Source organism: Ornithodoros turicata, chromosome 3 (genome assembly GCF_037126465.1).
Source record: "Ornithodoros turicata isolate Travis chromosome 3, ASM3712646v1, whole genome shotgun sequence".
Taxonomy (NCBI): Eukaryota; Metazoa; Arthropoda; class Arachnida; order Ixodida; family Argasidae; genus Ornithodoros; species Ornithodoros turicata.
In genome coordinates this window covers 57,492,829-57,513,798 of record NC_088203.1, presented here as the reverse complement: position 1 = coordinate 57,513,798, position 20,970 = coordinate 57,492,829, and the positions used below count along the sequence as shown (strand labels likewise).

General features: G+C 45.7%; 1 pseudogene; it reads right to left on the bottom strand.

The window, feature by feature from the left end:
- Window positions 1–17,536: 17,536 nt before the first annotated feature.
- Window positions 17,537–20,705, bottom strand: LOC135389512 (uncharacterized; annotated as a pseudogene).
- Between the last annotated feature and the right edge of the window lie 265 nt (window positions 20,706–20,970).

Here is a 20,970-nt window from a genome sequence, read left to right as displayed (position 1 = left end):
TCCTGATATCTGCGCTGCCGTGGATTGTGTCCTGTTTGCGGACGTCATCGAACCTGAACCTTAAAAGCACCGAGCGCTGACAGCAGGGGATTTTTTGGCAGCAGCAGCAACGCTTTGACGCTTGTCTGACGTATGTTTTGCACGACTTAACAGATCAATCTGCTACAACATCCCACCGAGAGGGCAGCCCGCAGCGACACGTTTTTTACCTGCACCAGTCCTGATATCTGCTGCCGTGGATTGTCTCCTGTTTGCGGACGTCATCGAACCTGAACCTTAAAAGCACCGAGCGCTGACAGCAAGGGATTTTTTGGCAGCAGCAGCAACGCTTTGACGCTTGTCTGACGTATGTTTTGCACGACTTAACAGATCATGCTGCTACAACATCCCACCGAGAGGGGATCCCGCAGCGACACGTTTCTTACCTGCACCAGTCCTGATATCTGCGCTGCCGTGGATTGTCTCCTGTTTGCGGACGTCATCGAACCTGAACCTTAAAAGCACCGAACGCTGACAGCAAGGGATTTTTTGGCAGCAGCAGCAACGCTTTGACGCTTGTCTGACGTATGTTTCGCACGACTTAACAGATCAATCTGCTACAACATCCCACCGAGAGGGCAGCCCGCAGCGACACGTTTCTTACCTGCACCAGTCCTGATATCTGCGCTGCCGTGGATTGTGTCCTGTTTCCGGACGTCATCGAACCTGAACCTTAAAAGCACCGAGCGCTGACAGCAAGGGATTTTTTGGCAGCAGCAGCAACGCTTTGACGCTTGTCTGACGTATGTTTTGCACGACTTAACAGATCAATCTGCTACAACATCCCACCGAGAGGGGAGCCCGCAGCGACACGTTTCTTACCTGCACCAGTCCTGATATCTGCACTGCCGTGGATTGTCTCCTGTTTGCCGACGTCATCGAACCTGAACCTTAAAAGCACCGAGCGCTGACAGCAAGGGATTTTTTGGCAGCAGCAGCAACGCTTTGACGCTTGTCTGACGTATGTTTTGCACGACTTAACAGATCAATCTGCTACAACATCCCACCGAGAGGGGAGCCCGCAGCGACACGTTTCTTACCTGTACCAGTTCTGATATCTGTGCTGCCGTGGATTGTCTCCTGTTTGCGGACGTCATCGAACCTGAACCTTAAAAGCACCGAGCGCTGACAGCAAGTGATTTTTGGCAGCAGCAGCAACGCTTTGACGCTTGTCTGACGTATGTTTTGCACAACTTAACAGATCAATCTGCTACAACATCCCACCGAGAGGGGAGCCCGCAGCGACACGTTTCTTACCTGCACCAGTCCTGATATCTGCACTGCCGTGGATTGTCTCCTGTTTGCCGACGTCATCGAACCTGAACCTTAAAAGCACCGAGCGCTGACAGCAAGGGATTTTTTGGCAGCAGCAGCAACGCTTTGACGCTTGTCTGACGTATGTTTTGCACGACTTAACAGATCAATCTGCTACAACATCCCACCGAGAGGGGAGCCCGCAGCGACACGTTTCTTACCTGCACCAGTCCTGATATCTGCGCTGCCGTGGATTGTCTCCTGTTTGCGGACGTCATCGAACCTGAACCTTAAAAGCACCGAGCGCTGACAGCAAGGGATTTTTTGGCAGCAGCAGCAACGCTTTGACGCTTGTCTGACGTATGTTTTGCACGACTTAACAGATCAATCTGCTACAACATCCCACCGAGAGGGGAGCCCGCAGCGACACGTTTCTTACCTGCACCAGTCCTGATATCTGCGCTGCCGTGGATTGTCTCCTGTTTGCGGACGTCATCGAACCTGAACCTTAAAAGCACCGAGCGCTGACAGCAAGGGATTTTTGGCAGCAGCAGCAACGCTTTGACGCTTGTCTGACGTATGTTTTGCACAACTTAACAGATCAATCTGCTACAACATCCCACCGAGAGGGGAGCCCGCAGCGACACGTTTCTTACCTGCACCAGTCCTGATATCTGCGCTGCCGTGGATTGTCTCCCGTTTGCCGACGTCATCGAACCTGAACCTTAAAAGCACCGAGCGCTGACAGCAAGGGATTTTTTGGCAGCAGCAGCAACGCTTTGACGCTTGTCTGACGTATGTTTTGCACGACTTAACAGATCAATCTGCTACAACATCCCACCGAGAGGGGAGCCCGCAGCGACACGTTTCTTACCTGCACCAGTCCTGATATCTGCGCTGCCGTGGATTGTCTCCTGTTTGCGGACGTCATCGAACCTGAACCTTAAAAGCACCGAGCGCTGACAGCAAGGGATTTTTTGGCAGCAGCAGCAACGCTTTGACGCTTGTCTGACGTATGTTTTGCACGACTTAACAGATCAATCTGCTACAACATCCCACCGAGAGGGCAGCCCGCAGCGACACGTTTCTTACCTGCACCATTCCAGATATCTGCGCTGCCGTGGATTGGCTCCTGTTTGCGGACGTCATCGAACCTGAACCTTAAAAGCACCGAGCGCTGACAGCAAGAGTTTTTTGGCAGCAGCAGCAACACTTTGACGCTTGTCTGACGTATGTTTTGCACGACTTAAGAGATCAATCTGCTACAACATCCCACCGAGAGGGCAGCCCGCAGCGACACGTTTCTTACCTGCACCAGTCCTGATATCTGCGCTGCCGTGGATTGTCTCCTGTTTGCGGACGTCATCGAACCTGAACCTTAGAAGCACCGAGCGCTGACAGCAAGGGATTTTTTGGCAGCAGCAGCAACGCTTTGACGCTTGTCTGACGTATGTTTTGCACGCCTTAACAGATCAATCTGCTACAACATCCCACCGAGAGGGCAGTCCGCAGCGACTGATATCTGCGCTGCCGTGGATTGTCTCCTGTTTGCGGACGTCATCGAACCTGAACCTTAAAAGCACCGAGCGCTGACAGCAAGAGATTTTTTGGCAGCAGCAGCAACGCTTTGACGCTTGTCTGACGTATGTTTTGCACGACTTAACAGATAAATCTGCTACAACATCCCACCGAGAGGGCAGCCCGCAGCGACACGTTTCTTACCTGCACCAGTCCTGATATCTGCGCTGCCGTGGATTGTCTCCTGTTTGCGGACGTCATCGAACCTGAACCTTAACAGCACCGAGCGCTGACAGCAAGGGATTTTTTGGCAGCAGCAGCAACGCTTTGACGCTTGTCTGACGTATGTTTTGCACGACTTAACAGATCAATCTGCTACAACATCCCACCGAGAGGGCAGCCCGCAGCGACACGTTTCTTACCTGCACCAGTCCTGATATCTGCGCTGCCGTGGATTGTCTCCTGTTTGCGGACGTCATCGATCCTGAACCTTAAAAGCACCGAGCGCTGACAGCAAGAGATTTTTTTGCAGCAGCAGCAACACTTTGACGCTTGTCTGACGTATGTTTTGCACGACTTAACAGATCAATCTGCTACAACATCCCACCGAGAGGGCAGCCCGCAGCGACACGTTTCTTACCTGCACCAGTCCTGATATCTGCGCTGCCGTGGATTGTCTCCTGTTTGCGGACGTCATCGAACCTGAACCTTAAAAGCATCGAGCGCTGACAGCAAGGGATTTTTTGGCAGCAGCAGCAACGCTTTGACGCTTGTCTGATGTATTTTTTGCACGACTTAACAGATCAATCTGCTACAACTTCCCACCGAGAGGGCAGCCCGCAGCGGCACGTTTCTTACCAGCACCAGTCCTGATATCTGCGCTGCCGTGGATTGTCTCCTGTTTGCGGACGTCATCGAACCTGAACCTTAAAAGCACCGAGCGCTGACAGCAAGGGATTTTTTGGCAGCAGCAGCAACGCTTTGACGCTTGTCTGACGTATGTTTTGCACGCCTTAACAGATCAATCTGCTACAACATCCCATCGAGAGGGCAGCCCGCAGCGACTGATATCTGCGCTGCCGTGGATTGTCTCCTGTTTGCGGACGTCATCGAACCTGAACCTTAAAAGCATCGAGCGCTGACAGCAAGGGATTTTTTGGCAGCAGCAGCAACGCTTTGACGCTTGTCTGACGTATGTTTTGCACGACTTAACAGATCAATCTGCTACAACATCCCACCGAGAGGGCAGCCCGCAGCGACACGTTTCTTACCTGCACCAGTCCTGATATCTGCGCTGCCGTGGATTGTCTCCTGTTTGCGGACGTCATCGAACCTGAACCTTAAAAGCATCGAGCGCTGACAGCAAGGGATTTTTTGGCAGCAGCAGCAACGCTTTGACGCTTGTCTGATGTATTTTTTGCACGACTTAACAGATCAATCTGCTACAACTTCCCACCGAGAGGGCAGCCCGCAGCGGCACGTTTCTTACCAGCACCAGTCCTGATATCTGCGCTGCCGTGGATTGTCTCCTGTTTGCGGACGTCATCGAACCTGAACCTTAAAAGCACCGAGCGCTGACAGCAAGGGATTTTTTGGCAGCAGCAGCAACGCTTTGACGCTTGTCTGACGTATGTTTTGCACGCCTTAACAGATCAATCTGCTACAACATCCCATCGAGAGGGCAGCCCGCAGCGACTGATATCTGCGCTGCCGTGGATTGTCTCCTGTTTGCGGACGTCATCGAACCTGAACCTTAAAAGCATCGAGCGCTGACAGCAAGGGATTTTTTGGCAGCAGCAGCAACGCTTTGACGCTTGTCTGACGTATGTTTTGCACGACTTAACAGATCAATCTGCTACAACATCCCACCGAGAGGGCAGCCCGCAGCGACACGTTTCTTACCTGCACCAGTCCTGATATCTGCGCTGCCGTGGATTGTCTCCTGTTTGCGGACGTCATCGAACCTGAACCTTAAAAGCACCGAGCGCTGACAGCAAGGGATTTTTTGGCAGCAGCAGCAACGCTTTGACGCTTGTCTGATGTATTTTTTGCACGACTTAACAGATCAATCTGCTACAACTTCCCACCGAGAGGGCAGCCCGCAGCGGCACGTTTCTTACCAGCACCAGTCCTGATATCTGCGCTGCCGTGGAATGTCTCCTGTTTGCGGACGTCATCGAACCTGAACCTTAAAAGCACCGAGCGCTGACAGCAGGGGGTTTTTTGGCAGCAGCAGCAAGGCTTTGATGCTTGTCTGACGTATGTTTTGCACGACTTAACAGGTGTGTAACCTCTGAGCAATTCCATACAACCATTATATGGTACATTGTGCTGCTGCTGCCATAACAGTTGCTTGGCTTTTCTTGTTTGATTGCCTATATTATATGTCGTAGTGCCGTCTCGTTGAAAGCCGAAGTATGTCAGCCAGAGAAATATAAAAAATGTTTGAGGAATTCAAAAAGGAAATTAAACAGGAGCTGAAGGAAATTAAAGAATATGTTGTTCGTGACGTTCGAAAGGATATTAGAGAAATATAAACAGTCACTTGATTTCTTTAGCGCAAAATATGATGAGCTTACTGTAAAGGTTGACAAACTGGAGAAAGAAAACTCCAAGTTAAAATCAGATTATGCCCAACTTCAGCAAGATCATGGTACCCTCTAAACTATGTTAACAGCAAACAACGATCGCATCTTGCACCTGGAACAATATTCTCGAAACCGAAATATAGAAATTAAGGTTGTCCCCAAAAGGGAAAACGAAAACGTGATAGACTTAATTATGAAGATTGCAGAGGCTGCGAAGGCCGATGTTGGGCAATGTGATATTGATATTTGTCACCGCATTCCGACGTTCAGAGGCGACCCAAATATTGTTGTGCAATTCCTTAGCAGAGCGAAGTCGTTTTTGATAAAAGGAAAAGCACTACGAATTACGTGTACTGATCTTGGTCTTCCTGACGGCGGCAATGTGTACGTCAACGAGCATCTGTGCCCGATTCTCAAAAAACTGCTTGGCCAGACCATCAAACTAAAAAAAGAACGAAAGTGGCTATCTGGGTGGAGCCATAACGGAACAATTTTCGTTCGCGTAAATGAAAGTATGCGGCCGGTTCAGATCAGGAACGAGAAAGATCTTGACGCTCTGCGGAACTCTCGTTATCAGAACTAAATGCCCCTTTGACATTGATAGCGTTGAGTGGTAAAACAACCTGGAACGGTTGAAAATGTTTCACTTTCTGTTGACAGTGTTGGCACATACTTGTCACCTAGATATATTAGTTTTCTTCATATTAATCTACAATCACTCAAAAATAAAACATCTGAGTTCGAAGTGTTTTTCGATAGGTTAAATGGGATATTTGACATTATTATGTTCACTGAAAACGTGGTTCCGGTCCCCTGAAGAGTTGTTTAGGCTAGAAGTATACAGTACATTTTTTATGAACCGCATGCATAAAAGAGGTGGAGGAGTCTGCATTTTGGCTAACAAAATACTTCAGTGTGAAATGATCGAACAATACTGTACTATTTCCCCAGACTTCGAATTTTTGATGTTACGTTCGAAGAACTGCATTTTTGCAGCCTCCTACCGTCCACCAGCAGGAGACCCCTCTAAGTTTCTCTCCTTTCTGGATGCCGCACTAGCATACGTTATAGACCAGAAATCTACAGGCTATTTAGGAGGCGATTATAATATTGATCTAATAAGAAGGTCCTCACTGTGTAATGATTCGCAACTACTGCTCAGTACTTACAGTTTCTGTAACACCATATCCTTGCCCACTCGTATAACGTGTACCACGTCAACTCTTCTGGACCTATTTATCACAAATGCCGAAGCAGCCGCATTAAGGGCTCGGACTATACAAACGCTGCTGGGAGATAACCTACCGGTATTTTTATCCCATGATACCTACATGCTGAAAGAAGTTGAGGCTCATACATACCGATTAATAAATGGACATAATCTCGACTGTTTCCACGATATGATAGAAAACACTAATTGGGGCTGTGTCTTCAACATAAGAGAGCCCGAAATCGCTTACAACAGTTTCTTCGAGAAATTCCATGTAATGTATAAGGCTTGTTTCCCTGTAGTTACTAGAAAACACAATAAAAAATTTCGTAAGCCATGGATGACTTCTAAGCTGCTCAAAGACATTCGTCATCGGGACAAATTGTACAGACAGTTCTTGAATAACAAAAGCCAGGAAAACCTGAGCGCTTATAAGAGGATCAGAAACTACGTGACGTCGGAGATTAAGAAAATCAAGCAGGTATACTGTACTAGGCAGTTTTATAATTGCACACACAAAAATGTGTGGCAGACTATTCACAAAATAATGGACCAGAAAAAAGGATACAAGTAACATCGATAGTGTATCACACGAGGGCAGAACGTTAACAGGTACAGACATGGTTGAAAGCTTCAACAGCTACTTTGTGAATCAACCTTTGGGAAACGATAATTCCTTATCAGGTGGCAGCTATGAGCCCTACAGGTGCCCTGAAACATTCTTTTTTGCGCCTGTGCATGAAAGTGAGGTGATCAGCTCCATTCAATCGGTGAACAATAGTAACACTACGGACATATTTGACATGAAAATTGCACCTGTTAAACGCGTGGCTGGTAATATAGCGTCCATGCTATGCTGCATCTTTAACCTGTGCATTTCGGCTGGAGTCTTCCCATCTAATATGCAAATAGCGAAGGTGTGCTTAGTTCACAAAGGTGGCGCTTTATCAGATATGTCCAATTACCGTCCGATTTCTATATTGTCAGGCTTTTCCAAGATATTTGAAAATGTTATTTATACTAGAATTAGTTGCTTTCTTGATCGGCACTCGATCCTGAACCCTGCACAATATGGTTTTCGTAAATCACGATCTACTGAAATGGCACTCTTAAAGATGAAGGAGACGATAATAGAGAACATTGAAAATAAGCTACTTACTTTGGGCATTTTCGTCGATTTTTCCAAGGCCTTTGACTGTATAAACCATGCTATTTTATTGCAGAGATGTTGGTACTTCGGGTTCCGGGGCTTAAGTTCGTCCCTGCTTAAGTCTTATCTCAGCAATAGGGTACAGTGCGTTGTTGTAAATGGCTATAAATCATCATTAAAACGTGTAACGTGTGGGGTACCCCAAGGAAGCTTGTTGGGTCCGCTCCTTTTTAATCTATATGTGAATGACATTATCAATATATGTCCTGACACGAGGTTCGTTCTATATGCGGACGATACAAGTATGTTCATCAGTGGAAAATTCACTATGGAACTAGCCGCAAATGCAGTGTTGCACAGTCTTGCAGAAGGGTCCAGTAAAAATTGCCTTAAATTAAATCCTAGCAAAACCACTGCGGTGATATTTAGGCCCAGAAATCGCCGGCTATCAGTACCAATCGACATACGTTTGAACGGCGCTGTCATTAAAATCACTGACACAGTCAAAATACTGGGCGTTTATCTCTCTGACACGTTATCATGGGATGCCCACATTCATCATGTTCGCGGGAAAATATGCTCGGCCTTAGGTGCGATTAATAGATGTAAATATTTTCTTCCGTCAGATGTTTTAAAATTGTTATACAATGCATGTATTGGATCCCACCTTAATTACTGTTTGTTGGTTTGGGGTACCTTCTCGAGATCATCTCTATCAAATCTTTTAACGCTTCAGAAGAAATTCTTGCGCACTTTAGAGAATATACATTATACTCATACAACTCGGGGCCTATTTGAAAAGCACAAAATAATTAAAATCCACAACTTGTACAACTACAGACTCTCACTAACTTATACGAGAGCCGTAAGAAACAACCTCACAGATTTTCTAACTATGATCGATCTACATTCTAAAAGCCACAAGTACAATTATCGTCACCCAATATGTTACGTGATACCACAATTTAGAACATCACATGGCCACCAAACCCTGCTGCAAAAAGTAGACCCGATCTCATTAATAGGGCATACCAGCTCTCCGTCCCAATGTATTTCCTATGGAACAGTTTTTATGCTTTCTCTCGGTAACCGCCGCGCAGATTTTGACGCGGGTGCTTTCATCATAAAGAGGAAGACGAGATGAAATTATTTACGCTAAAGGATTTATCATATATGTCGTATTTATTTTACGGCGACGTCACGAATGCGAAAAAAATACACAATTTTTCTCCTCCCTCTTTGAACAGGTTTTATTAAACTTCTATAGCCATTTCGAAAACAAACTTTCCATTTACTTTCTCTGGAATTATTTCAGGAATCGATAGATATCAAATTTATATGTCTACCACTTTCCGTATTTATAAAAAAGCATGAAAAGTGAGTACAGATAAATACCGTCTCAAAGCCCCGTAAACCGCGTCATTCTGTATCGCCCTCTAGCCGTAGCACAGAAAAAACCGCGCGGAACATTTTGACCGTATCCATCCGCCGACCATGCTGCGCGCACGCGCACTGTAGTGCTCCCTCTCTCCGCTTTACTTTCATGGACAGCGGACTTAGAGCATGGCCTTGGAGACCAGAACAAAAGCTTACTTAGCTGCTCGTAAAGGGATTATCGTCAGCCAGCATTGTCGCGGGAGGGGGGGGGGGGGGCGTTGGGTAGACGAGCCAGCGTTGTCGCGGCCCGTGTAAGAGACCACCGAGACCAATAAACCTCTTCTTTTTTCGGTGCGCTTATAGAGAAGTGAGATGAGTTTATTAGCTTGACATGAAACGTCAATTTGCTCGATTTTGCCGTTTCGGGTTTGTGCTTACTCAGTCAACTGTCTCATAAGGCTAACGAGAATCTCTCGTATTTATGGTTAGTGGAAGGCCGACTTCACAAACATTCCAGTAACGTTCAACAGGACTGCCCTGTAATGTTCGTAATGTTGAAACAGCCAGCAAGCGGAATACACATAGATAAATGTTTTTTAGGATAACGGCACTTAGAACTGCAGCTATATTTGTGGTTTCTCTTTCTTTCTTTTATTGATCGATTTATTTTTATTTTTATCTTTATTATTTTATTTATTTATTTTCATGAACGCTCCACGTGAACCAATAACAAAAATCGATCAAGCGACCGCTGCTAATTTCAGCCCACGCAATGAGCAACAGTCTTTTCCGGAACCCAAATTCACGTTCGCGAAGCAAGGAAAACCAACGACAGCGACGGGGGAGGGGGGGATATATTTATTAGACCAAAAGGAAAAAAAAAAACGGGCTAAAGGTCAATCAAACGGGACGTCGGCTTGCTATTCCAAAAATACATAAATAAATAAATAAAATTAAGAAATAGGAGATAAATGAAACGGACGCGACGGAACAGCACGTTAGCTAATTGATTATTACGTTAGTAAAAGTTCGGTGTTTGCATTTTCATGTTCAGGTTAGTCTTAGTGGGCTTTGGCATTTTCCGCGCAGAAATAGCCAGATAACATTTATTTACAGTACCGTATTTTCCTGTGTATAACGCGCACTCGTGTATTACGCGCACCCCTAAAAATGAGCCGAATTTGAAAAAAACTTCCATGTATAACGCGCACCGGTGCATAACGCGCGCCGCAATGTTGCTACAAGCTTCTGTACTGCCACCAGTATACAGAATAAACCAAGGCGGTGTATAATATATGCATACGCAGAAATAGCCAGATAACATTTATTTACAGTAGTTTATTTTTCAACGGGGACTTCGATCACGTTATTTTGAGATACGGCCAATTTTTCGAGACCGGTTCCCTGGATTTTTCATCTTTCGACAATCCTTGCTAGTTGCACGTTGGATGACCCAAACCCTGTACCCGTCTGTCTTTGCACGGCGCACAAAGGGAGGCCTATTTAGGAAGATAAGGAAAAGCTCCGGGTCACTGGGGATTCTCCGCTGAACTAGTGTCTACGCTGAACGAAAGGTCTGGTGTAAGGTGAAGTACCCTGTGAAAACCAAGCAGTGTCTAAAAATATAGTACTGAAGTTTCCGGGTAATAATCAGAGCGTTACGAGACGGAAATCGTGCTCCGAGACCTCGTCGCGCGTCAAGTTCCTTTCATTTTATCTTGTGCATTTATACATAAAGATGGAGTTCAAGAAGTTATTCCGAAATCCTAAGCTGTTTGGAGAAGGCGTTTGATCGAAGACCGCTTGGTCGCAAGCCGTTCGGTCGAAAGCCGGTTGATCGACGCCGTCTGTTCGAAAGACGTTTTTTCGAAGGGAGTTCGAAGCTCGCAGGGTGTCCTCAGCACCTCTTCTTCTGTAACTTTTTATTCGAACATACGGAGCACGAGGCAATCAGTGTCTTCTCCTTTTTCGTTTGTTTCTTGTTTTTTTTTTTTTTTGCAGCTAAAGAGGGGAGACCACTGGTCATTTGCAGAAAAGTTTTATTGGTCATTCACGAATAGCATAGCCTTCTGGCTTTTTACTCTCTCCCACCCGAAAGGAAATAAAATTGAATAGAATTGAATAGAACAATGCGGAAGTATCCCGCGTAGCTGTAGGACACATACCGAAGAAAATGTCTTCAAGTTGGGAGCAGCCAATAGTCTGTGCTTCTTCTAGGCACCCTTTTCATTGCTGGGATCCGAAATGGGATAGAGATATGTGCACGAAAGGCACTCGAAGTATAAATGCTAAGAAGGAAATTTCGCCATAGTATAAAATACAGATATTGTATTAACAGCCATATAAAACTTTAGATCAATCTTGTTTATAGTATGCATCTGCTCCAAACGAAGCAATAAAAAACTCAATCAAACGACCGCTGCCGTTTCGATCAAACGGTGTTCGATCAAATGACTTTCGACCAAATGTCCCGCGTTCGATCAAACGGCTTTCGTTCTTGCGTAGACGATTTCTCCGGGGGCACTTTTCTCTGGGGACGGTTCTTCCTGGGGACATTTTTTCCGGGGATGAAAATCTGGCATCTCGGGCGAGCTTTGATTATATGAAACGACTTCTCCGTGATCATTCCTTCATTTGGCAACTAGCGCTCATATTCATCTCTGGAAACCCTAATTTTGTAATTGCATCTGTGTTGCCCTTCAAGAATAGTGATTTTCCTAAAATACGCATAAATTTGGCTCACATGGTCTCCAGTTCTTCAGCTTTTCCACGACCGAATTTCACGTTTTCAAGTTGAGATTGAATTAACTGAGACCTCAGCATCCAACACAACGAAATCTGGAGTAAAAATTTACGCTTCAGAAATTATTCTGAAAAAGGAAAAGAAGGCATATATTATCCTGTCCCACATAATAAGGAGGCCGGACTGTACTTTTTTGCCACACTCAAAACAAGAACCTGTTATGTTGTCAGGTGACCATAGTTATTATTTTTCTACAATGTGTCCTTTTATTTTTTGTCGAATCGTTCCTCTTGGCGTTCCGAAAAAAAAAAAAAGACTATGTTGGGAATATCGTGACTCCCGCTGCAAGGCCTTGCCGCTCGACCTTCCCATATCTTTTTTGGTTGGTTTCCGTGTGTCGAACCCAAGCCTTTATCGCCCTTCACCTCCTTTGTACGGTTTTGCAAACTCGTACACCAGAAGAAAGGAAGTCCCCTGTCACTGGGGTTGTCGACTGACATCATTTTTCTAGGCGCGTATAAGATGAAAGAAAAAAAAGGGAGAACATGGAGGAAAGGAGCCTTTCAAATATGTTACTGAAGTTTTCGGGTAATAATAATAAGTCTGTTCTACGACGGAAATTTTGAAAAGTCTTTTGCACAAACGCCTTATAAATGAATTCAGATATTTGATAATGCTTACTTACCAGAAATATACATATCAAAATGTCATTTTTTCATGAATAATAGAGTTATTATCAAGGTAAATTGCATGTTGTAAAAATATTTTTGGGACCCCTCATATAGGACCCCGGTTAGCGAATGCTGCCCTGTTGTGCATTTCTCACACGAAATATGGACTTTGTCGCAGGCAATGCTATGTACCTCGTATCTTTAATGAGATCCCCTTCGACAGTTTTTCTTTGGCATCGAAGTACAAACTAAAAAAAAGCGCTACGGCAACTTTATGATAGGATGTAGTACCTTTATATGTTCATGTACTGTCAAACTGTATGCCGCTGACTGCTTCAGGCCCAGTGCCACAAGCTTTTCCGCTTAGACGGGCCTGTTTTATTATATTTGTAGTTTGCTTTCTTGAGTAAAATTATTATTATTATTATTATTTATTATTATTATGTAAGCGAGTGCAGAAAAAGAAAGGAATACCGTTTCGAGCAGATTTTCCAGACTGGCATTGTAAGCGCTGTGTGTAGGTAATGTTTATAGCCTAATTTACAGCCGCTGGTAGATCCAATTCAGAGCCTCCGAGATACCGGCATCCGTACTATCCGATCACACTTGTACGTCGGCATACAGTAAGTATGCACTAGTAAAACAATACGAAGAGCAACTAAAATTTCATAATCAGTCAGTACAGGCGGTAGTGACTTATGAAAACAATAATTGTAGCATGAATATATAAGAACAAAAAAATAAAAATAAAGTACTCATGTAGCAATAGGAGACAAGCAAAAAGACGTGAATGTCTCGAATCGAACTGCGGACCTTTCGTGGCAAGGTCCGACACTTTACCACTCGACAAACAGCGCAGAGGGCGCGGGCCGCCTTAAACTCGCGAGGTCAATCATGCACAATGGGGATTATTTGGTGAGTCGGAGGCGAACGGCGTGATAAGGACGGCGAGCGTGGCACCATCTAGAATCGGGAAAATGGTGAATCGGAGTTGCTCCCCGACTGGTATGGCCTTTTAAGCGCCCGCATCAATTTTAATGAGTTTCAATGAGAATTTATGAATCCAATTCATTTAATGTGAATATAGCAGGTACTTCTCATTGAAGTAATGAGAAGTGTTGCGGGAAAGCTGACTTTATGTTTGAGCGCTCTAACAGATGTTGTGGAAAATGAGTCTTCCAGGGAACCAGGATCTAATTTGTTTAATGAGAACCAATGACTTTCAATGAGAACAGGGACACCCAATTCATTTAATGGGAATAACGCAGGTATTACTCATTGAAGTAATGAGAAGTGTTGAGGGAAAGATAGCTTCATGTTTAAGCGCTCTAACAGTTGTTGTGATGAAGAAGATTAATAGGACATCAAGAACCAAATCAAGTAATTAGGTCACTGGGTGCCAATGAGAAACAATGATTTCCAATTGGAGCAATCTGAACCGACGTGTTGTGCAATGAAGATCCCATTCACAGAAGAAGAACGAATTGGGCAATTGGTTTAACATCGAACCATCATGATCACTGTGTCAATTGAATTAATGTGAGCAAACATGTTGTGCGGATAGGACTGCTCCATGCATAGATGAAAGGATGAAGATCATGAAAGACATATTCGAGGGATAGAGCGAGTTTGTGTACACTGAATACAGAAGTCAATCATTCTAATTTAAAATATGTTCTATTCGAAACGTGTTTGAATTCCTACACACTTCAATTGGCACAAACTACGCAACTGACGAGTTTTAAATTGCTTACATTTAAATCCATATATTTTTTTACACTGCACGAGAGTGAAAGAGAATATTCTTCTCCTCAGGAGCATGCATAGAGAAATACGCAGGAGTGCCTCTAGTGAAGTATGCTCTCTACCCATGCATAGTTTTGCACATTGTGTTTGCAAGTGGTGAACAAACTTGTGTAAACAATATATAGCAAAACATACACAAATAATGTACGCTTGTGTGAGACAGCTGTAAGTATATACTTCAAACAAGAAAATCTCAAAAACACGGTACATGACATCGTGTAAGAAAGATTGATGGTTATAGCTTACGTTATCTCAGAAAAAAAGGAACTGCTAGAAAAGACATCAATGTTATCTCAAGATTGTCGCACTACTAATACAATTAAAAACTTGAATGATACATGCAATGAAAGAAATTTTACCAAGAAAGGAAAAACAGTTTTTCGCAACGGTAGTCATCACTCATATTCAATCTTGTCTGGCAACTTGGTCACCACAAACTGCTCATTTAGTGCCATGCGCATACGTCTACACGCCCACAATACAGGTGAAGGTATTCTTACTCACTGCGAAACATAGCATATTGTTACGTGTGTTCCGAACACTGTTGTATTCCAAAAGTGTCAGTGAACTTACCGTTTGCTGACCCTCTTGGTGAAAGCTAATGCGAATAATCTCGACATATGACCCGCCGTCCGGACAAACTATCTTATTGTTTGTCCTCTGACATTTAATATGATATGTAGTGGCATTGTACAGGGTCGGCCACACTTAAAAGTATCGCGGGAGCGCATGACCTGCAAGTATGCCAGCGCCGCGTAACGGATGCTCCTGGGTTTGAGACCTCGCGCCTGGCGAACGTTCGCCACCTCTCGGTTGGGTCCATCATTGCTCTCGTAACACTGTCAGGCGGGGTGACCCACCTGCTGTTGCTATTCTACCGATGTTTTGATCAGTCCGTGGCGCGACGTAATCTCTGTCTTATCGGAATCGAGAAGAAAATTAAAAGAATACGCCGCGCCACGCACTGATCAAAACATCGTCACCAGAGATTGAATAGCAACAACAGGTGGGTCTCCCCGCCCGCCAGTGTTACGAGTAATAACGGACACAACCAGGAGGTGGCCAAAGTTCGCTAGACGCGAGGCATGCGCGAGGTCTCAAACCCAGGATCATCCGTTGCACGGCGCTGGCGTACTTGCAGGTCATGCGCTCCCGCGATACTCTTAAGTGTGGCCGACCCTGTACACGACCCCTTTGGCGATCATTCGCTCGTAAGCGGTGGATGATGAAGGCGATACTACCCTTGCATTTTTTAAATATGTTAACGGCCTCGAGCCCTACACCTTTCCCAAGTGCCCGTGCAGACGAAAAACTTTCAAATCATGTTGCAGCAAATGGTTCTGAAACAGTTGCGCAGCATAATTAAAGCGGCCACTGAAATAGGGCACCGATAGGTCCAAAACTAAAAGCACTTTTTTTTTGCAATGTGAGTCAAACAATGAAAACTGAAGGACACTGACGACTTGCAATAGAGGAGCTCTATTTCGCACGCAAACATAAGAATGAGCCTAGAAAAAAAAAAGGAAAAAGAAAATAACGGTCGAAATTAATTGCACAACGTGTACATATTAAATTATGCTCAAATACAATAAAACATATTGATGAAATAATAAAATAAACGAAATAAGAATAATAATTCTAATAATAAATAAATAAATAAATAAGATAATAAAATAAAGACCGAAACGTGTGCAAAGGTATGCACAAACAACTCCGCGTTCCTGAGTAGGTTGCACAAAACTGATTGTGCACTGCGACAGCTTTACCCTGCGACGCTTCAGCTTTGCCAGTCTGTCAAAACGAAACTACAGCCATAATGCTCTCGTCGTCGTATGCGACCGACCTCCATCGGCATCAATTCAGAATATGTTTTGAACGTTGAAACGTCTGTTGGCGTGTAGGATCTAAGATGCAGTCTGGCAAATTAGATGGTGCTTCCTGCCCTTCAGCTCCGCCGACTGTATAAAAATCTGAACGTCTTTGCATTTGTGTAGTGAGGTCCTCCGTCAAGCATTTTGTTCCTGAACTCGTGCACGCGCTCTGTTAGCACAAAGGTAAGCGGCGTGTTTCGGACGCTTGATCCTCAACTCCCAAGCGAACAAACAGGTGTTCTAGTGACCCGATATTTATCTATAGTTCTCTGAAGTGCCTTCATGATGTGCCATCATCCCGCTTGCACTAGACGGACTTACTGAGAAGGTGCTACTGGATAAGTGACGTTCGTGATTTCTCATAGAACGATGCTATACGCACTACGTAGTGCGTAGTGCCTCGACCGGAAGTGGCTATACGCACTACGACTGCGCCACCTAGGGGGCTTCCCTCGCACCATGTCGCGGGGAGCAGGAGGGTTTCTCTGCCGCCGTTGTTCCCTCGGGCGAACGCGCGTGTGCGCTTTGCCTGGAGTCCGCGTGGCTTTTGGACAGCCTTTTTCCGATACAAGTACAAGTATAGGGTGGCGCAGGGTGATCCCGAAGTGACTGACCACCGCGACGCAAAATGTTCCAAACCCTTTTGATTATCAGTGAACTGAGATGAGCCGTCGCACACCGGTTGACGGAATATTCAAAACTACATTTAAGTTCGTTACAGAGAGAATTTTACACGTCTAATCTCGTTCGCGTTTTTCCTCGTCCTCCCCGCTCGCCGGTGCACGGCGATGATACCTGAGCCGCTGTGGAATCGTGGCGCCTTCTGTGGTCGTTCGCTCAGACAATGCTAGCATGATACTGTTGAGTGCTTATAAGCCTGTCTAGTCAAACATTAGCAGTGCCGCGAAATCTGCACCCTATTTATGATATATCAATGGAAGCAGGGCTACATATGCTGCCGCGCTGTCCAGCCTTGCAACCTCTCGACCTTTTGCGGTCGTGCTTTTGTATCACTTCACAACTGAACCATGGTAGCCGGCACCCTACCGTACTGTCCGTACCGCTTTACCGTACCGCTTTAATACAATGCAAGAACATTTAATACATTCAAAAAGGACTACAAAAAATGTAAAAATGTTATACATTAAAAAAGAGCTACTTTTTCAATTATAGTGCTTAAAAAAAGAGCCCTACTTACAATGTGGCATTTGTAACTACATAATCTACATGTGAGAAAACAGCTAGGTTGGCATAATTGCACGGATGCAGGCATGTAGAGCCTGTGCAGATGGCTGCCGGGCAGAGCAATGGCAAAGCAATACTATGCCCTCATTTGAGGCACTAATGTGCAGCGTCATCTGTGCAGGAACGGCAGAATCAAAACTTCTTCTTAACGTCGACTCGCTTCACGCTTGCACGAGTCCTGTGTAGGAATGACGTTAAATGGTCAGGACATAAATATAATTCAAACAGGGGCACATGGTTCATACCAGTGAAACCACTCTAGGCAGTGGTCGCAGCAGATCATTTTAATTTGTCCGTCATCCTTCTTGTGACAGCTTCCGCACAGCCATAGTTCATTCTCTTTCTTGGCCTTCACTAAAGAGGAAACAAAACCTTGCACCGTACACACACATTCTCTGGTTTCTGCATAGTCAAACACAACGCTAAAATGATACAGGCGACGAAGGTACCAAGTCCGTACCTGCAGATGTCAGCAGCTCCCACGCATCCGCAGAGAAGAATGGCTGCAGTTGACGGAATCGCACTCTGTAATGCAGGAGTGCGCTTGGCAGTAACTCCGGCTTCACTTCAACTTCCTCCTCTTGTGCTAGCTACTTCTCCAGACAGCACCCTGGTGGCTGTGCTTTCTCCCAGGATTTTGTTCAGCAGGACTAAAAGCAAGCAATGGCTGAACAGTTGCAAACACTTTCCAAATCCAAGACAACTTACATTTGGACTGGTCCTCCTGCGGGAGCTGTGCGAACGGGACTGTGGTGGTTGAATGCTCTCGTTGCCTTTTGTCTCTTCTTGTGGTCTTGCATTTCGGCCGTCCTCTTGGCTTCACAAGTGGCAGCTTGATGTGTGTCCTGTTGACATCCGAAGTCAGTGAACCTTGCACCATGTCACTCGGTATGTTATTTGGGATGTCCTTTGCCAGCTGCCCTTCAGCTTGGAAACTATCGTTGTGGACATATTGCCCTTGACTAGTGGCAGGACTATTAGATTTAGTGCTGGATTCTTCAGTAAGGTGCACTTCGATGTTCGCCTCCATGGATCCACTGCCTTGATTCGAAGACATTTCTCTCAGCCAACTTGAATGTAGCTCTTCCAGGGCATCAAGCCTTGTAATGAAGACGTCCGTCGAACAGTCAGCCAAGTGGTCAGCCATGGCTTTGAGTGTGCGCATTGCATAGTTGAATTTCTGGTTACGGTTCATTTTGTTGAATGCTGGCCGTGGGATAGTTAGTATGCTGGCACCTATAGGCTGGCCTATAGGGGAGCAAGGGCCACTTTCGCTGCAGTGGTCTGAAGCCAGAAGCTTGATATGGTATGATTTGAACCACCTAGGTTTGACAGCCTTCGACAAGTCAGGCATCAAGCCCCTCTCCTGACAGACAGACAAGATATGGCAACAAAGCAACCCCATCCTTGAAAATGTGTTGCAGCTGCATGACTGACTGAAGGTTACGTGAGGACACATGCTGCTGGAGCTGGATGAGACTTCATATGTCCCCGGCTTTACTTCCTTTACCAGCAGTAACTTCTCTCTTGCTTTTACTGCTTCTTTGTGTATAAAGGAGCAGGCGTACGGTGTAAGCTGCTTCGCGCACAATGCTTCAACTGTCCCAGATGAATTATACGAATAAAACGTGCTTGTCTTCATGGTGGTCGCACGATGCTTGGCTTCCTGTGTCTGTGCGCTTGACACCCTCAGTATTCCTTGAAGTGCACTGTGCAGCTTGTCTGAGGTGGACAACACATGCCTTATCTTGGCATTATGCGATTCTACCCTGTTTGTCGTGTTGTTTCCAGCTGTGAATTTTGTGTCGCAGATGTGGCGCGCCCACATGTGACAGATGCTTGCCCAGTTTCTTTGAAAATAACTACAGGCCCGTTCATTGCCATACCGTAGAAACTCTCGTTGTGCCTCCTCAAACTTTTCTGGTGTTGGGGCGTGCACCATTTCTCCAAAGCTCCTGACAAGCTGATCCCTCTCATCTGGTGATGTGGTCAACTGTCCCGCAGCTGCCCTGAATGCTTTCATCACGTGAAACTGACACAGCTGTATTGAGGGTTGCGAGGGGAACGTTTCCCATATGGCACTGATCTCTGTAAAGTCTTTGTCCACTATCACCACATTGGTTTCAGAAGTTTTTGGGTTCTCCTGAACAAATATCTCTAGTAGCTTGCTGACCACGTCCTGCTGTTCTGACGCAACAAAAGCATGACATGACTTGACCCTGCTCCATCTTCCACAATGAAGACGAACAAAGGCATTCTGTGCTTATTGTTCCGGTAAGTTGCATCAACCAGCAACACTTCAGGAAAACCTTCGAACATTCTTTGCATTTTCGTTGTCTGCACGAAGAGCACCTCTAGCTAGTTGTTTTCATCTTTTGCCAAAATGACTTTGGCATCTTCTGTCTTGCGAAGTTCATTGACTGCCTCCATGAGCTGTTGTGCATCGGCCTTGCCTTTTCTGATCTGCTTCATGTTCTGCAAGTCCTTTGGAATAATCACTTTGCCTGTGAACAACCAACGCAGATAAAAAAAAGAACACTGAAGCGCAGGTGTCCAGCAAACACTACATTACCAGTGTCTTCTTTCAGTTTTTGGGCAATAAGACTTGGCCGAACTTTCATCTGAAGGAGGGGCTGAACGAGCTTTGCCTCATCTTCATTTAGGCGCCTGCGCTCTGGATATGAGGCAAACATGTCCAGTGTTGTTTCGTGGTTGTGTTCCAGAACGAGGCCGGTGACCTCGAGTTCCTGGCGGTGACGTCTGGCTGCGACAACAATCCTGGCTGGGCAGTCACTTTTCATAGTTCTGAAAGAAAAGCACGCTACGTTATAAAAGGAAGCCTGGCTTAACCAAATTCCATCAGTGCCGGTTAACCTTAAACAGAGATCAGTCCTTTAAAATTGTAGTTGAGGCTCAACTCTCACACTGGCTTTGAGAAAGGCATGCATAAGCTGCAAATAAGCAGATGATTGACTATTATCTCACCTCTGGTTTGGGCGAATGCCTGTTCCCGTCTTTCTGGTGTGGCCACCATGCTTGCACGCAAAAGTCGCATTTGCAAACTTCAATTTGCTGGCCAGCTTGATGGCTCCACTTGCCAGGTGCGCGTTTACGACATCAACGGACTTCGTAGTCTTTTTTACGAACAACGTGTTCGTACGCACTTGAAGCTTTCGCAAGGCGGTGTCAAATTCCTCGTACGATGAAAACTCTCCGCCAAGCTGGATCTCCATAGTGGCGGTTTGCGAACAGTCTGCGATCATCGGCGAAAAGCACGGGAAGCACAGGCGTTAGAGAGCACGTGCGTCCTTCTCGACGAACAGCACGAACAGCGGTAGCACGAGACAGCCCTCCCTCTCCCTGGACTCCGCACTTCGCCACGTGGTGCAAGGGAAGCCCCGTAGGTGGCGCCCGTCGTAGTGCGTATTGGGGTGCGTATTGGCGAGCTGGCGTAGCGCGAACGGTGGCGCCCCTCCCGCGGCGGCGGAACGAACTGAG